The sequence below is a fragment of the Lonchura striata genome, chromosome 2, assembly GCF_050655825.1.
Source record: "Lonchura striata isolate lonStrDom1 chromosome 2, ASM5065582v1, whole genome shotgun sequence".
NCBI lineage: Eukaryota > Metazoa > Chordata > Aves > Passeriformes > Estrildidae > Lonchura > Lonchura striata.
The window spans coordinates 79,788,716-79,803,593 of record NC_140704.1 but is presented as its reverse complement, the minus strand read 5'-3'; positions in this window follow the sequence as shown (position 1 = coordinate 79,803,593).

The following is a 14,878-nucleotide window of genomic DNA, read 5'->3' as shown; positions in this document are numbered from 1 at the left end:
CCAGGCCCAGGGGCCCCCTGCGCAGATCCATTGGCCATTTTCCCTGGGAAAGAAAACTCACCAGTCCAGGTTCCTGATGTCAGTTTGTAGGGCTCCCTGGGGCCTATCAGGACAGCACAAATTTGAGGTGGGGACAACTTCGGTCTGCGATCCATCCTTCGATATATGGATATTTTGCAGTCAGGTGCCAAGCCCAGGGCCAGGGGCACCTGGGCACATCCTTTGGCCATTTTCCCTGGGAAAGAAAACTCACCAGTCCAGGTTCCTGATGTCAGTTTGTAGAGATCCCTTGGGTCTATCAGGGCAGCACAAGTTTGAGGTGGGGACAGATTCGGTCTGGGGTCCATCCTTCGATATAAGGATACTTTGCAGTCAGGTTCCAACCCAGGGCCAGTGGCCCCTGGGCACATCATTTGGCCATATCCCCGGGGAAAGAAAACTCACCAGTCCAGGTTGCTGATTTCAGTTTGTAGGGCTCCCTTGGGTCTATCAGGGCAGCACAAGTTTGAGGTGCGGACAACTTCGGTCTGCGATCCATCCTTCGATATAAGGATATTTTGCAGTCAGGTTCCAGCCCACGCCCAGCGGCCCTCTGGGCACAACCTTTGGCCATTTTCCCTGGGAAAGAAAACTCACCAGTCCAAGTTCCTGATGTCAGTTTGTAGGGCTCCGTGGGGCCTATCAGGACAGCACAAATTTGAGGTAGTGACGATTTCGGTCTGGGGTCCATCCTTCGATATAAGGATATTTTGTAGTCAGGTGCCAAGCCCAGGGCAAGGGGCCCCCTGGGTACAACCTTTGGCCATTTTCCCTGGGAAAGAAAACTCACCAGTCCAGGTTGCTGATGTCAGTTTGTAGGGCTCCCTTGGGTCTATCAGGGCAGCACAAGTTTGACGAGGGGACAGCATCCGTATGAGGTCCATCCTTCGATATAAGGATCTTTTGAAGTCAGGCTGGAGCCCAGGGCCAGGGGCCCCCTGGGCACATCCTTTGGCCATTTTCCCTGGGAAAGAAAACTCACCAGTCCAGGTTCCTGATGTCAGTTTGTAGGGCTCCCTTGGGTCTATCAGGACAGCACAAGTTTGAGGTGGGGACAACTTCAGTCTGGGCTCCATCCTTCGATATAAGGATATTTGGCAGTCAGGTTCCAGCCCACGCCCAGCGGCACCTGGGCACATCCTTTGGCCATTATCCCTGGGAAAGAAAAAAACCAGTCCAGGTCCCTGATGTCAGTTTGTAGGGCTCCCTTGGGTCTATCAGGGCAGCACAAATTTGAGGTGGGGACAACATTCGGTCAGGGGTCCAAACTTCGATATAAGGATTTTTTACAGTCAGGTGCCCAGCCCAGGGCCAGGGGCCCCTGGGCACATCCTTTGGCCATTTTCCCTGGGAAAGAAAACTCACCAGTCCAGGTTCCTGATGTCAGTTTGTAGGGCTCCCTTGGGTCTATCAGGACAGCACAAGTTTGAGGAGGGGACAACTCCAGTCTGGGGTCCATCCTTCGATATAAGGATATTTTGCAGTCAGGTGCCCAGCCCTGGTCCAGGGGCCCTTGGGCACATCCTTTGGCCATTTTCCCTGGGAAAGAAAACTCACAAGTCCAGGATGCTGATGTCAGTTTTTAGGGCTCCCTTGGGTCTATCAGGGCAGCACAAGTTTGAGGTGCGGACAACTTCGGTCTGCGATCCATTCTTCGATAAAAGGATTTTTTGCAGTCAGGTGCCCAACCCAGGTCTAGGGGCCCCCTGGGCACATCCTTTGGCCATTTTCCCTGGGAAAGAAAACTCACCAGTCCAGGTTGCTGATGTCAGTTTGTAGGGCTCCCTTGGGTCTATCAGGGCAGCACAATTTTGAGGAGGGGACAACTTTGGTCTGAGGTCCAAACTTCGATATATGAATTTTTTGCAGAGAGGTGCCCAGCCCTGGGCTAGGGGCCCCCTGGGCACATCCTTTGGACATTTTCCCTGGGAAAGAAAACTCACCAGTCCAGGTTCCTGATGTCAGTTTGTAGGGCTCCCTTGGGTCTATCAGGGCAGCACAAGTTTGTGGTGGGGACGACATTCGGTCTGGGGTCCATCTTTCGATATAAGGATTTTTTGCAGTCAGGTGCCCAGCCCTGGTCCAGGGGCCCCTGGGCACATCCTTTGGCCATTTTCCCTGGGAAAGAAAACTCCCCAGTCCATGTTCCTGATGTCAGTTTGTAGGGCTCCCTTCTGTCTATCAGGGCAGCACATGTTTGAGGTGGGGACAGCATTCAGTCTGGGGTCCAAACTTCGATATAAGGATATTTTGCAGTCAGCTTCCAGCCCAGGGCCAGGGGCCCCTTGGCACATCCTTTGGTCATTTTCCCTGGGAAAGAAAACTCACCAGTCCAGGTTGCTGATGTCAGTTTGTAGGGCTCCCTTGGGTCTATCAGGGCAGCACAAGTTTGAGGAGGGGACAGCTTCGGTCTGGGATCCATCCTTCGATATAAGGATTTTTTGCAGTCAGGTTCCCAGCCCAGGCCCAGGGGCCCGCTGCGCAGATCCTTTGGCCATTTTCCCTGGGAAAGAAAACTCACCAGTCCAGGTTCCTGATGTCAGTTTGTAGGGCTCCCTGGGGCCTATCAGGACAGCACAAATTTGAGGTGGGGACAACTTCGGTCTGCGATCCATCCTTCGATATAAGGATATTTTGCAGTCAGGTGCCAAGCCCAGGGCCAGGGGCACCTGGGCACATCCTTTGGCCATTTTCCCTGGGAAAGAAAACTCACCAGTCCAGGTTCCTGATGTCAGTTTGTAGGGCTCCCTTGGGTCTATCAGGGCAGCACAAGTTTGAGGAGGGGACAACTTCTGTCTGTGGTCCAAACTTCGATACATGGATTTTCTTGCAAACAGGTGCCAGCCCAGGGCTAGGGGCCCCAAGGGCATATACTTTGACCATTTTCCCTGGGAAAGAAAACTCTCCAGTCCATGTTCCTGATGTCAGTTTGTAGGGCTCCCTTCTGTCTATCAGGGCAGCACATGTTTGAGGTGGGGACAGCATTCAGTCTGGGGTCCAAACTTCGATATAAGGATATTTTGCAGTCAGCTTCCAGCCCAGGGCCAGGGGCCCCCTGGGCACATCCTTTGGTCATTTTCCCTGGGAAAGAAAACTCACCAGTCCAGGTTGCTGATGTCAGTTTGTAGGGCTCCCTTGGGTCTATCAGGGCAGCACAAGTTTGAGGAGGGGACAGCTTCGGTCTGGGATCCATCCTTCGATATAAGGATTTTTTGCAGTCAGGTTCCCAGCCCAGGCCCAGGGGCCCGCTGCGCAGATCCTTTGGCCATTTTCCCTGGGAAAGAAAACTCACCAGTCCAGGTTCCTGATGTCAGTTTGTAGGGCTCCCTGGGGCCTATCAGGACAGCACAAATTTGAGGTGGGGACAATTCGGTCTGCGATCCATCCTTCGATATAAGGATATTTTGCAGTCAGGTGCCAAGCCCAGGGCCAGGGGCACCTGGGCACAACCTTTGGCCATTTTCCCTGGGAAAGAAAACTCACCAGTCCAGGTTCCTGATTTCACTTTGTAGGGCTCCCTTGGGTCTATCAGGGCAGCACAAGTTTGAGGTGGGGACAGATTCGGTCTGGGGTCCATCCTTCGATATAAGGATACTTTGCAGTCAGGTTCCAACCCAGGGCCAGTGGCCCCTGGGCACATCATTTGGCCATATCCCCGGGGAAGGAAAACTCACCAGTCCAGGTTGCTGATTTCAGTTTGTAGGGCTCCCTTGGGTCTATCAGGGCAGCACAAGTTTGAGGAGCAGACAACTTCGGTCTGCGATCCATCCTTCGATATAAGGATATTTTGCAGTCAGGTTCCAGACCACGCCCAGGGCCCTCTGGGCACAACCTTTGGCCATTTTCCCTGGGAAAGAAAACTCACCAGTCCAAGTTCCTGATGTCAGTTTGTAGGGCTCCCTGGGGCCTATCAGCACAGCACAAATTTGAGATAGGGACGATTTCGGTCTGGGGTCCATCCTTCGATATAAGGATATTTTGCAGTCAGGTGCCAAGCCCAGGGCCAGGGGCCCCCTGGGCACAACCTTTGGCCATTTTCCCTGGGAAAGAAAACTCACCAGTCCAGGTTGCTGATGTCAGTTTGTAGGGCTCCCTTGGGTCTATCAGGGCAGCACAAGTTTGAGGAGGGGACAGCATCCGTATGAGGTCCATCCTTCGATATAAGGATCTTTTGAAGTCAGGCTGGAGCCCAGGGCCAGGGGCCCCCTGGGCACATCCTTTGGCCATTTTCCCTGGGAAAGAAAACTCACCAGTCCAGGTCCCTGATGTCAGTTTGTAGGGCTCCCTTGGGTCTATCAGGGCAGCACAAATTTGAGGTGGGGACAACATTCGGTCAGGGGTCCAAACTTCGATATAAGGATTTTTGCAGTCAGGTGCCCAGCCCACGCCCAGGGCCCTCTGGGCACAAACTTTGGCCATTTTCCCTGGGAAAGAAAACTCACCAGTCCAAGTTCCTGATGTCAGTTTGTAGGGCTCCCTGGGGCCTATCAGCACAGCACAAATTTGAGGTAGGGACGATTTCGGTCTGGGGTCCATCCTTCGATATAAGGATATTTTGCAGTCAGGTGCCAAGCCCAGGGCCAGGGGCCCCCTGGGCACAACCTTTGGTCATTTTCCCTGGGAAAGAAAACTCACCAGTCCAGGTTGCTGATGTCAGTTTGTAGGGCTCCCTTGGGTCTATCAGGGCAGCACAAGTTTGAGGAGGGAAGAGCATCCGTATGAGGTCCATCCTTCGATATAAGGATCTTTTGAAGTCAGGCTGGAGCCCAGGGCCAGGGGCCCCCTGGGCAGACCCTTTGGCCATTTTCCCTGGGAAAGAAAACTCACCAGTCCAGGTTCCTGATGTCAGTGTGTAGGGCTCCCTTGGGTCTATCAGGACAGCACAAGTTTGAGGTGGGGACAACTTCAGTCTGGGCTCCATCCTTCGATATAAGGATATTTGGCAGTCAGGTTCCAGCCCACGCCCAGCGGCCCCTGGGCACATCCTTTGGCCATTATCCCTGGGAAAGAAAACAAACCAGTCCAGGTTGCTGATTTCAGTTTGTAGGGCTCCCTTGGGTCTATCAGGGCAGCACAAGTTTGAGGTGCGGACAACTTCGGTCTGCGATCCATTCTTCGATAAAAGGATTTTTTGCAGTCAGGTGCCCAGCCCAGGTCTATGGGCCCCCTGGGCACATCCTTTGGCCATTTTCCCTGGGAAAGAAAACTCACCAGTCCAGGTTCCTGATGTCAGTTTGTAGGGCTCCCTTGGGTCTATCAGGGCAGCACAGTTTTGAGGAGGGGACAACTTCGGTCTGAGGTCCAAACTTCGATATATGAATTCTTTGCAGACAGGTGCCCAGCCCTGGGCTAGGGGCCCCCTGGGCACATCCTTTGGACATTTTCCCTGGGAAAGAAAACTCACCAGTCCAGGTTCCTGATGTCAGTTTGTAGGGCTCCCTTGGGTCTATCAGGGCAGCACAAGTTTGTGGTGGGGACGACATTCGGTCTGGGGTCCATCTTTCGATATAAGGATTTTTTGCAGTCAGGTGCCCAGCCCTGGTCCAGGGGCCCCTGGGCACATCCTTTGGCCATTTTCCCTGGGAAAGAAAACTCACCAGTCCAGGTTCCTGATGTCAGTTTGTAGGGCTCCCTTGGGTCTATCAGGGCAGCACAAGTTTGAAGTGGGGACAGCTTCAGTCTGGGGTCCATCCTTCGATATAAGGATATTTTGCAGTCAGGTGCCCAGCCCTGGCCCAGGGGCCCTTGGGCACATCCTTTGGCCATTTTCCCTGGGAAAGAAAACTCACAAGTCCAGGATGCTGATGTCAGTTTTTAGGGCTCCCTTGGGTCTATCAGGGCAGCACAAGTTTGAGGTGCGGACAACTTCGGTCTGCGATCCATTCTTCGATAAAAGGATTTTTTGCAGTCAGGTGCCCAACCCAGGTCTAGGGGCCCCCTGGGCACATCCTTTGGCCATTTTCCCTGGGAAAGAAAACTCACCAGTCCAGGTTGCTGATGTCAGTTTGTAGGGCTCCCTTGGGTCTATCAGGGCAGCACAATTTTGAGGAGGGGACAACTTTGGTCTGAGGTCCTAACTTCGATATATGAATTTTTTGCAGAGAGGTGCCCAGCCCTGGGCTAGGGGCCCCCTGGGCACATCCTTTGGACATTTTCCCTGGGAAAGAAAACTCACCAGTCCAGGTTCCTGATGTCAGTTTGTAGGGCTCCCTTGGGTCTATCAGGGCAGCACAAGTTTGTGGTGGGGACGACATTCGGTCTGGGGTCCATCTTTCGATATAAGGATTTTTTGCAGTCAGGTGCCCAGCCCTGGTCCAGGGGCCCCTGGGCACATCCTTTGGCCATTTTCCCTGGGAAAGAAAACTCCCCAGTCCATGTTCCTGATGTCAGTTTGTAGGGCTCCCTTCTGTCTATCAGGGCAGCACATGTTTGAGGTGGGGACAGCATTCAGTCTGGGGTCCAAACTTCGATATAAGGATATTTTGCAGTCAGCTTCCAGCCCAGGGCCAGGGGCCCCTTGGCACATCCTTTGGTCATTTTCCCTGGGAAAGAAAACTCACCAGTCCAGGTTGCTGATGTCAGTTTGTAGGGCTCCCTTGGGTCTATCAGGGCAGCACAAGTTTGAGGAGGGGACAGCTTCGGTCTGGGATCCATCCTTCGATATAAGGATTTTTTGCAGTCAGGTTCCCAGCCCAGGCCCAGGGGCCCGCTGCGCAGATCCTTTGGCCATTTTCCCTGGGAAAGAAAACTCACCAGTCCAGGTTCCTGATGTCAGTTTGTAGGGCTCCCTGGGGCCTATCAGGACAGCACAAATTTGAGGTGGGGACAACTTCGGTCTGCGATCCATCCTTCGATATATGGATATTTTGCAGTCAGGTGCCAAGCCCAGGGCCAGGGGCACCTGGGCACATCCTTTGGCCATTTTCCCTGGGAAAGAAAACTCACCAGTCCAGGTTCCTGATGTCAGTTTGTAGGGCTCCCTTGGGTCTATCAGGGCAGCACAAGTTTGAGGAGGGGACAACTTCTGTCTGTGGTCCAAACTTCGATACATGGATTTTCTTGCAAACAGGTGCCAGCCCAGGGCTAGGGGCCCCAAGGGCATATACTTTGACCATTTTCCCTGGGAAAGAAAACTCTCCAGTCCATGTTCCTGATGTCAGTTTGTAGGGCTCCCTTCTGTCTATCAGGGCAGCACATGTTTGAGGTGGGGACAGCATTCAGTCTGGGGTCCAAACTTCGATATATGGATATTTTGCAGTCAGCTTCCAGCCCAGGGCCAGGGGCCCCCTGGGCACATCCTTTGGTCATTTTCCCTGGGAAAGAAAACTCACCAGTCCAGGTTGCTGATGTCAGTTTGTAGGGCTCCCTTGGGTCTATCAGGGCAGCACAAGTTTGAGGAGGGGACAGCTTCGGTCTGGGATCCATCCTTCGATATAAGGATTTTTTGCAGTCAGGTTCCCAGCCCAGGCCCAGGGGCCCGCTGCGCAGATCCTTTGGCCATTTTCCCTGGGAAAGAAAACTCACCAGTCCAGGTTCCTGATGTCAGTTTGTAGGGCTCCCTGGGGCCTATCAGGACAGCACAAATTTGAGGTGGGGACAATTCGGTCTGCGATCCATCCTTCGATATAAGGATATTTTGCAGTCAGGTGCCAAGCCCAGGGCCAGGGGCACCTGGGCACAACCTTTGGCCATTTTCCCTGGGAAAGAAAACTCACCAGTCCAGGTTCCTGATTTCACTTTGTAGGGCTCCCTTGGGTCTATCAGGGCAGCACAAGTTTGAGGTGGGGACAGATTCGGTCTGGGGTCCATCCTTCGATATAAGGATACTTTGCAGTCAGGTTCCAACCCAGGGCCAGTGGCCCCTGGGCACATCATTTGGCCATATCCCCGGGGAAGGAAAACTCACCAGTCCAGGTTGCTGATTTCAGTTTGTAGGGCTCCCTTGGGTCTATCAGGGCAGCACAAGTTTGAGGAGCAGACAACTTCGGTCTGCGATCCATCCTTCGATATAAGGATATTTTGCAGTCAGGTTCCAGACCACGCCCAGGGCCCTCTGGGCACAACCTTTGGCCATTTTCCCTGGGAAAGAAAACTCACCAGTCCAAGTTCCTGATGTCAGTTTGTAGGGCTCCCTGGGGCCTATCAGCACAGCACAAATTTGAGATAGGGACGATTTCGGTCTGGGGTCCATCCTTCGATATAAGGATATTTTGCAGTCAGGTGCCAAGCCCAGGGCCAGGGGCCCCCTGGGCACAACCTTTGGCCATTTTCCCTGGGAAAGAAAACTCACCAGTCCAGGTTGCTGATGTCAGTTTGTAGGGCTCCCTTGGGTCTATCAGGGCAGCACAAGTTTGAGGAGGGGACAGCATCCGTATGAGGTCCATCCTTCGATATAAGGATCTTTTGAAGTCAGGCTGGAGCCCAGGGCCAGGGGCCCCCTGGGCACATCCTTTGGCCATTTTCCCTGGGAAAGAAAACTCACCAGTCCAGGTTCCTGATGTCAGTTTGTAGGGCTCCCTTGGGTCTATCAGGACAGCACAAGTTTGAGGTGGGGACAACTTCAGTCTGGGCTCCATCCTTTGATATAAGGATATTTGGCAGTCAGGTTCCAGCCCACGCCCAGCGGCCCCTGGGCACATCCTTTGGCCATTATCCCTGGGAAAGAAAACTCACCAGTCCAGGTCCCTGATGTCAGTTTGTAGGGCTCCCTTGGGTCTATCAGGGCAGCACAAATTTGAGGTGGGGACAACATTCGGTCAGGGGTCCAAACTTCGATATAAGGATTTTTGCAGTCAGGTGCCCAGCCCACGCCCAGGGCCCTCTGGGCACAAACTTTGGCCATTTTCCCTGGGAAAGAAAACTCACCAGTCCAAGTTCCTGATGTCAGTTTGTAGGGCTCCCTGGGGCCTATCAGCACAGCACAAATTTGAGGTAGGGACGATTTCGGTCTGGGGTCCATCCTTCGATATAAGGATATTTTGCAGTCAGGTGCCAAGCCCAGGGCCAGGGGCCCCCTGGGCACAACCTTTGGCCATTTTCCCTGGGAAAGAAAACTCACCAGTCCAGGTTGCTGATGTCAGTTTGTAGGGCTCCCTTGGGTCTATCAGGGCAGCACAAGTTTGAGGAGGGGACAGCATCCGTATGAGGTCCATCCTTCGATATAAGGATCTTTTGAAGTCAGGCTGGAGCCCAGGGCCAGGGGCCCCCTGGGCAGACCCTTTGGCCATTTTCCCTGGGAAAGAAAACTCACCAGTCCAGGTTCCTGATGTCAGTGTGTAGGGCTCCCTTGGGTCTATCAGGACAGCACAAGTTTGAGGTGGGGACAACTTCAGTCTGGGCTCCATCCTTCGATATAAGGATATTTGGCAGTCAGGTTCCAGCCCACGCCCAGCGGCCCCTGGGCACATCCTTTGGCCATTATCCCTGGGAAAGAAAACTCACCAGTCCAGGTTCCTGATGTCAGTTTGTAGGGCTCCCTTGGGTCTATCAGGGCAGCACAAGTTTGAAGTGGGGACAGCTTCAGTCTGAGATCCATCCTTCGATATAAGGATATTTTGCAGTCAGCTTCCAGCCCAGGGCCAGGGGCCCCTTGGCACATCCTTTGGTCATTTTCCCTGGGAAAGAAAACTCACCAGTCCAGGTTGCTGATGTCAGTTTGTAGGGCTCCCTTGGGTCTATCAGGGCAGCACAAGTTTGAGGAGGGGACAGCTTCAGTCTGGAATCCATCCTTCGATATAAGGATTTTTTGCAGTCAGGTTCCCAGCCCAGGCCCAGGGGCCCGCTGCGCAGATCCTTTGGCCATTTTCCCTGGGAAAGAAAACTCACCAGTCCAGGTTCCTGATGTCAGTTTGTAGGGCTCCCTGGGGCCTATCAGGACAGCACAAATTTGAGGTGGGGACAACTTCGGTCTGCGATCCATCCTTCGATATAAGGATATTTTGCAGTCAGGTGCCAAGCCCAGGGCCAGGGGCACCTGGGCACATCCTTTGGCCATTTTCCCTGGGAAAGAAAACTCACCAGTCCAGGTTCCTGATGTCAGTTTGTAGGGCTCCCTTGGGTCTATCAGGGCAGCACAAGTTTGAGGAGGGGACAACTTCTGTCTGTGGTCCAAACTTCGATACATGGATTTTCTTGCAAACAGGTGCCAGCCCAGGGCTAGGGGCCCCAAGGGCATATACTTTGACCATTTTCCCTGGGAAAGAAAACTCTCCAGTCCATGTTCCTGATGTCAGTTTGTAGGGCTCCCTTCTGTCTATCAGGGCAGCACATGTTTGAGGTGGGGACAGCATTCAGTCTGGGGTCCAAACATCGATATATGGATATTTTGCAGTCAGCTTCCAGCCCAGGGCCAGGGGCCCCCTGGGCACATCCTTTGGTCATTTTCCCTGGGAAAGAAAACTCACCAGTCCAGGTTGCTGATGTCAGTTTGTAGGGCTCCCTTGGGTCTATCAGGGCAGCACAAGTTTGAGGAGGGGACAGCTTCGGTCTGGGATCCATCCTTCGATATAAGGATTTTTTGCAGTCAGGTTCCCAGCCCAGGCCCAGGGGCCCGCTGCGCAGATCCTTTGGCCATTTTCCCTGGGAAAGAAAACTCACCAGTCCAGGTTCCTGATGTCAGTTTGTAGGGCTCCCTGGGGCCTATCAGGACAGCACAAATTTGAGGTGGGGACAATTCGGTCTGCGATCCATCCTTCGATATAAGGATATTTTGCAGTCAGGTGCCAAGCCCAGGGCCAGGGGCACCTGGGCACAACCTTTGGCCATTTTCCCTGGGAAAGAAAACTCACCAGTCCAGGTTCCTGATTTCACTTTGTAGGGCTCCCTTGGGTCTATCAGGGCAGCACAAGTTTGAGGTGGGGACAGATTCGGTCTGGGGTCCATCCTTCGATATAAGGATACTTTGCAGTCAGGTTCCAACCCAGGGCCAGTGGCCCCTGGGCACATCATTTGGCCATATCCCCGGGGAAGGAAAACTCACCAGTCCAGGTTGCTGATTTCAGTTTGTAGGGCTCCCTTGGGTCTATCAGGGCAGCACAAGTTTGAGGAGCAGACAACTTCGGTCTGCGATCCATCCTTCGATATAAGGATATTTTGCAGTCAGGTTCCAGACCACGCCCAGGGCCCTCTGGGCACAACCTTTGGCCATTTTCCCTGGGAAAGAAAACTCACCAGTCCAAGTTCCTGATGTCAGTTTGTAGGGCTCCCTGGGGCCTATCAGCACAGCACAAATTTGAGATAGGGACGATTTCGGTCTGGGGTCCATCCTTCGATATAAGGATATTTTGCAGTCAGGTGCCAAGCCCAGGGCCAGGGGCCCCCTGGGCACAACCTTTGGCCATTTTCCCTGGGAAAGAAAACTCACCAGTCCAGGTTGCTGATGTCAGTTTGTAGGGCTCCCTTGGGTCTATCAGGGCAGCACAAGTTTGAGGAGGGGACAGCATCCGTATGAGGTCCATCCTTCGATATAAGGATCTTTTGAAGTCAGGCTGGAGCCCAGGGCCAGGGGCCCCCTGGGCACATCCTTTGGCCATTTTCCCTGGGAAAGAAAACTCACCAGTCCAGGTTCCTGATGTCAGTTTGTAGGGCTCCCTTGGGTCTATCAGGACAGCACAAGTTTGAGGTGGGGACAACTTCAGTCTGGGCTCCATCCTTTGATATAAGGATATTTGGCAGTCAGGTTCCAGCCCACGCCCAGCGGCCCCTGGGCACATCCTTTGGCCATTATCCCTGGGAAAGAAAACTCACCAGTCCAGGTCCCTGATGTCAGTTTGTAGGGCTCCCTTGGGTCTATCAGGGCAGCACAAATTTGAGGTGGGGACAACATTCGGTCAGGGGTCCAAACTTCGATATAAGGATTTTTGCAGTCAGGTGCCCAGCCCACGCCCAGGGCCCTCTGGGCACAAACTTTGGCCATTTTCCCTGGGAAAGAAAACTCACCAGTCCAAGTTCCTGATGTCAGTTTGTAGGGCTCCCTGGGGCCTATCAGCACAGCACAAATTTGAGGTAGGGACGATTTCGGTCTGGGGTCCATCCTTCGATATAAGGATATTTTGCAGTCAGGTGCCAAGCCCAGGGCCAGGGGCCCCCTGGGCACAACCTTTGGCCATTTTCCCTGGGAAAGAAAACTCACCAGTCCAGGTTGCTGATGTCAGTTTGTAGGGCTCCCTTGGGTCTATCAGGGCAGCACAAGTTTGAGGAGGGGACAGCATCCGTATGAGGTCCATCCTTCGATATAAGGATCTTTTGAAGTCAGGCTGGAGCCCAGGGCCAGGGGCCCCCTGGGCAGACCCTTTGGCCATTTTCCCTGGGAAAGAAAACTCACCAGTCCAGGTTCCTGATGTCAGTGTGTAGGGCTCCCTTGGGTCTATCAGGACAGCACAAGTTTGAGGTGGGGACAACTTCAGTCTGGGCTCCATCCTTCGATATAAGGATATTTGGCAGTCAGGTTCCAGCCCACGCCCAGCGGCCCCTGGGCACATCCTTTGGCCATTATCCCTGGGAAAGAAAACTCACCAGTCCAGGTTCCTGATGTCAGTTTGTAGGGCTCCCTTGGGTCTATCAGGGCAGCACAAGTTTGAAGTGGGGACAGCTTCAGTCTGAGATCCATCCTTCGATATAAGGATATTTTGCAGTCAGCTTCCAGCCCAGGGCCAGGGGCCCCTTGGCACATCCTTTGGTCATTTTCCCTGGGAAAGAAAACTCACCAGTCCAGGTTGCTGATGTCAGTTTGTAGGGCTCCCTTGGGTCTATCAGGGCAGCACAAGTTTGACGAGGGGACAGCTTCAGTCTGGAATCCATCCTTCGATATAAGGATTTTTTGCAGTCAGGTTCCCAGCCCAGGCCCAGGGGCCCCCTGGGCACATCCTTTGGACATTTTCCCTGGGAAAGAAAACTCACCAGTCCAGGTTCCTGATGTCAGTTTGTAGGGCTCCCTGGGGCCTATCAGGACAGCACAAATTTGAGGTGGGGACAACTTCGGTCTGCGATCCATCCTTCGATATAAGGATATTTTGCAGTCAGGTGCCAAGCCCAGGGCCAGGGGCCCTTGGGCACATCCTTTGGCCATTTTCCCTGGGAAAGAAAACTCACCAGTCCAGGTTCCTGATGTCAGTTTGTAGGGCTCCCTTGGGTCTATCAGGGCAGCACAAGTTTGAGGAGGGGACAACTTCTGTCTGTGGTCCAAACTTCGATACATGGATTTTCTTGCAAACAGGTGCCAGCCCAGGGCTAGGGGCCCCAAGGGCATATACTTTGACCATTTTCCCTGGGAAAGAAAACTCTCCAGTCCATGTTCCTGATGTCAGTTTGTAGGGCTCCCTTCTGTCTATCAGGGCAGCACATGTTTGAGGTGGGGACAGCATTCAGTCTGGGGTCCAAACTTCGATATAAGGATATTTTGCAGTCAGCTTCCAGCCCAGGGCCAGGGGCCCCCTGGGCACATCCTTTGGTCATTTTCCCTGGGAAAGAAAACTCACCAGTCCAGGTTGCTGATGTCAGTTTGTAGGGCTCCCTTGGGTCTATCAGGGCAGCACAAGTTTGAGGAGGGGACAGCTTCGGTCTGGGATCCATCCTTCGATATAAGGATTTTTTGCAGTCAGGTTCCCAGCCCAGGCCCAGGGGCCCGCTGCGCAGATCCTTTGGCCATTTTCCCTGGGAAAGAAAACTCACCAGTCCAGGTTCCTGATGTCAGTTTGTAGGGCTCCCTGGGGCCTATCAGGACAGCACAAATTTGAGGTGGGGACAACTTCGGTCTGCGATCCATCCTTCGATATAAGGATATTTTGCAGTCAGGTGCCAAGCCCAGGGCCAGGGGCACCTGGGCACATCCTTTGGCCATTTTCCCTGGGAAAGAAAACTCACCAGTCCAGGTTCCTGATGTCAGTTTGTAGGGCTCCCTTGGGTCTATCAGGGCAGCACAAGTTTGAGGTGGGGACAGCTTCGGTCTGGGGTCCATCCTTCGATATAAGGATACTTTGCAGTCAGGTTCCAACCCAGGGCCAGTGGCCCCTGGGCACATCATTTGGCCATATCCCCGGGGAAAGAAAACTCACCAGTCCAGGTTGCTGATTTCAGTTTGTAGGGCTCCCTTGGGTCTATCAGGGCAGCACAAGTTTGAGGAGCAGACAACTTCGGTCTGCGATCCATCCTTCGATATAAGGATATTTTGCAGTCAGGTTCCAGACCACGCCCAGGGCCCTCTGGGCACAACCTTTGGCCATTTTCCCTGGGAAAGAAAACTCACCAGTCCAAGTTCCTGATGTCAGTTTGTAGGGCTCCCTGGGGCCTATCAGCACAGCACAAATTTGAGATAGGGACGATTTCGGTCTGGGGTCCATCCTTCGATATAAGGATATTTTGCAGTCAGGTGCCAAGCCCAGGGCCAGGGGCCCCCTGGGCACATCCTTTGGCCATTTTCCCTGGGAAAGAAAACTCACCAGTCCAGGTTCCTGATGTCAGTTTGTAGGGCTCCCTTGGGTCTATCAGGGCAGCACAAGTTTGAGGAGGGGACGACATTCGGTCTGGGGTCCATCTTTCGATATAAGGATTTTTTGCAGTCAGGTGCCCAGCCCTGGTCCAGGGGCCCCCTGGGCACATCCTTTGGCCATTTTCCCTGGGAAAGAAAACTCACCAGTCCAGGTTCCTGATGTCAGTTTGTAGGGCTCCCTTGGGTCTATCAGGGCAGCACAAGTTTGAGGTGGGGACAGCTTCGGTCTGAGATCCATCCTTCGATATAAGGATATTTTGCAGTCAGGTTCCAGCCGAGGGCCAGGGCCCTCTGGGCACATCCTTTGGACATTTTCCCTGGGAAAGAAAACTCTCCAGTCCATGTTCCTGATGT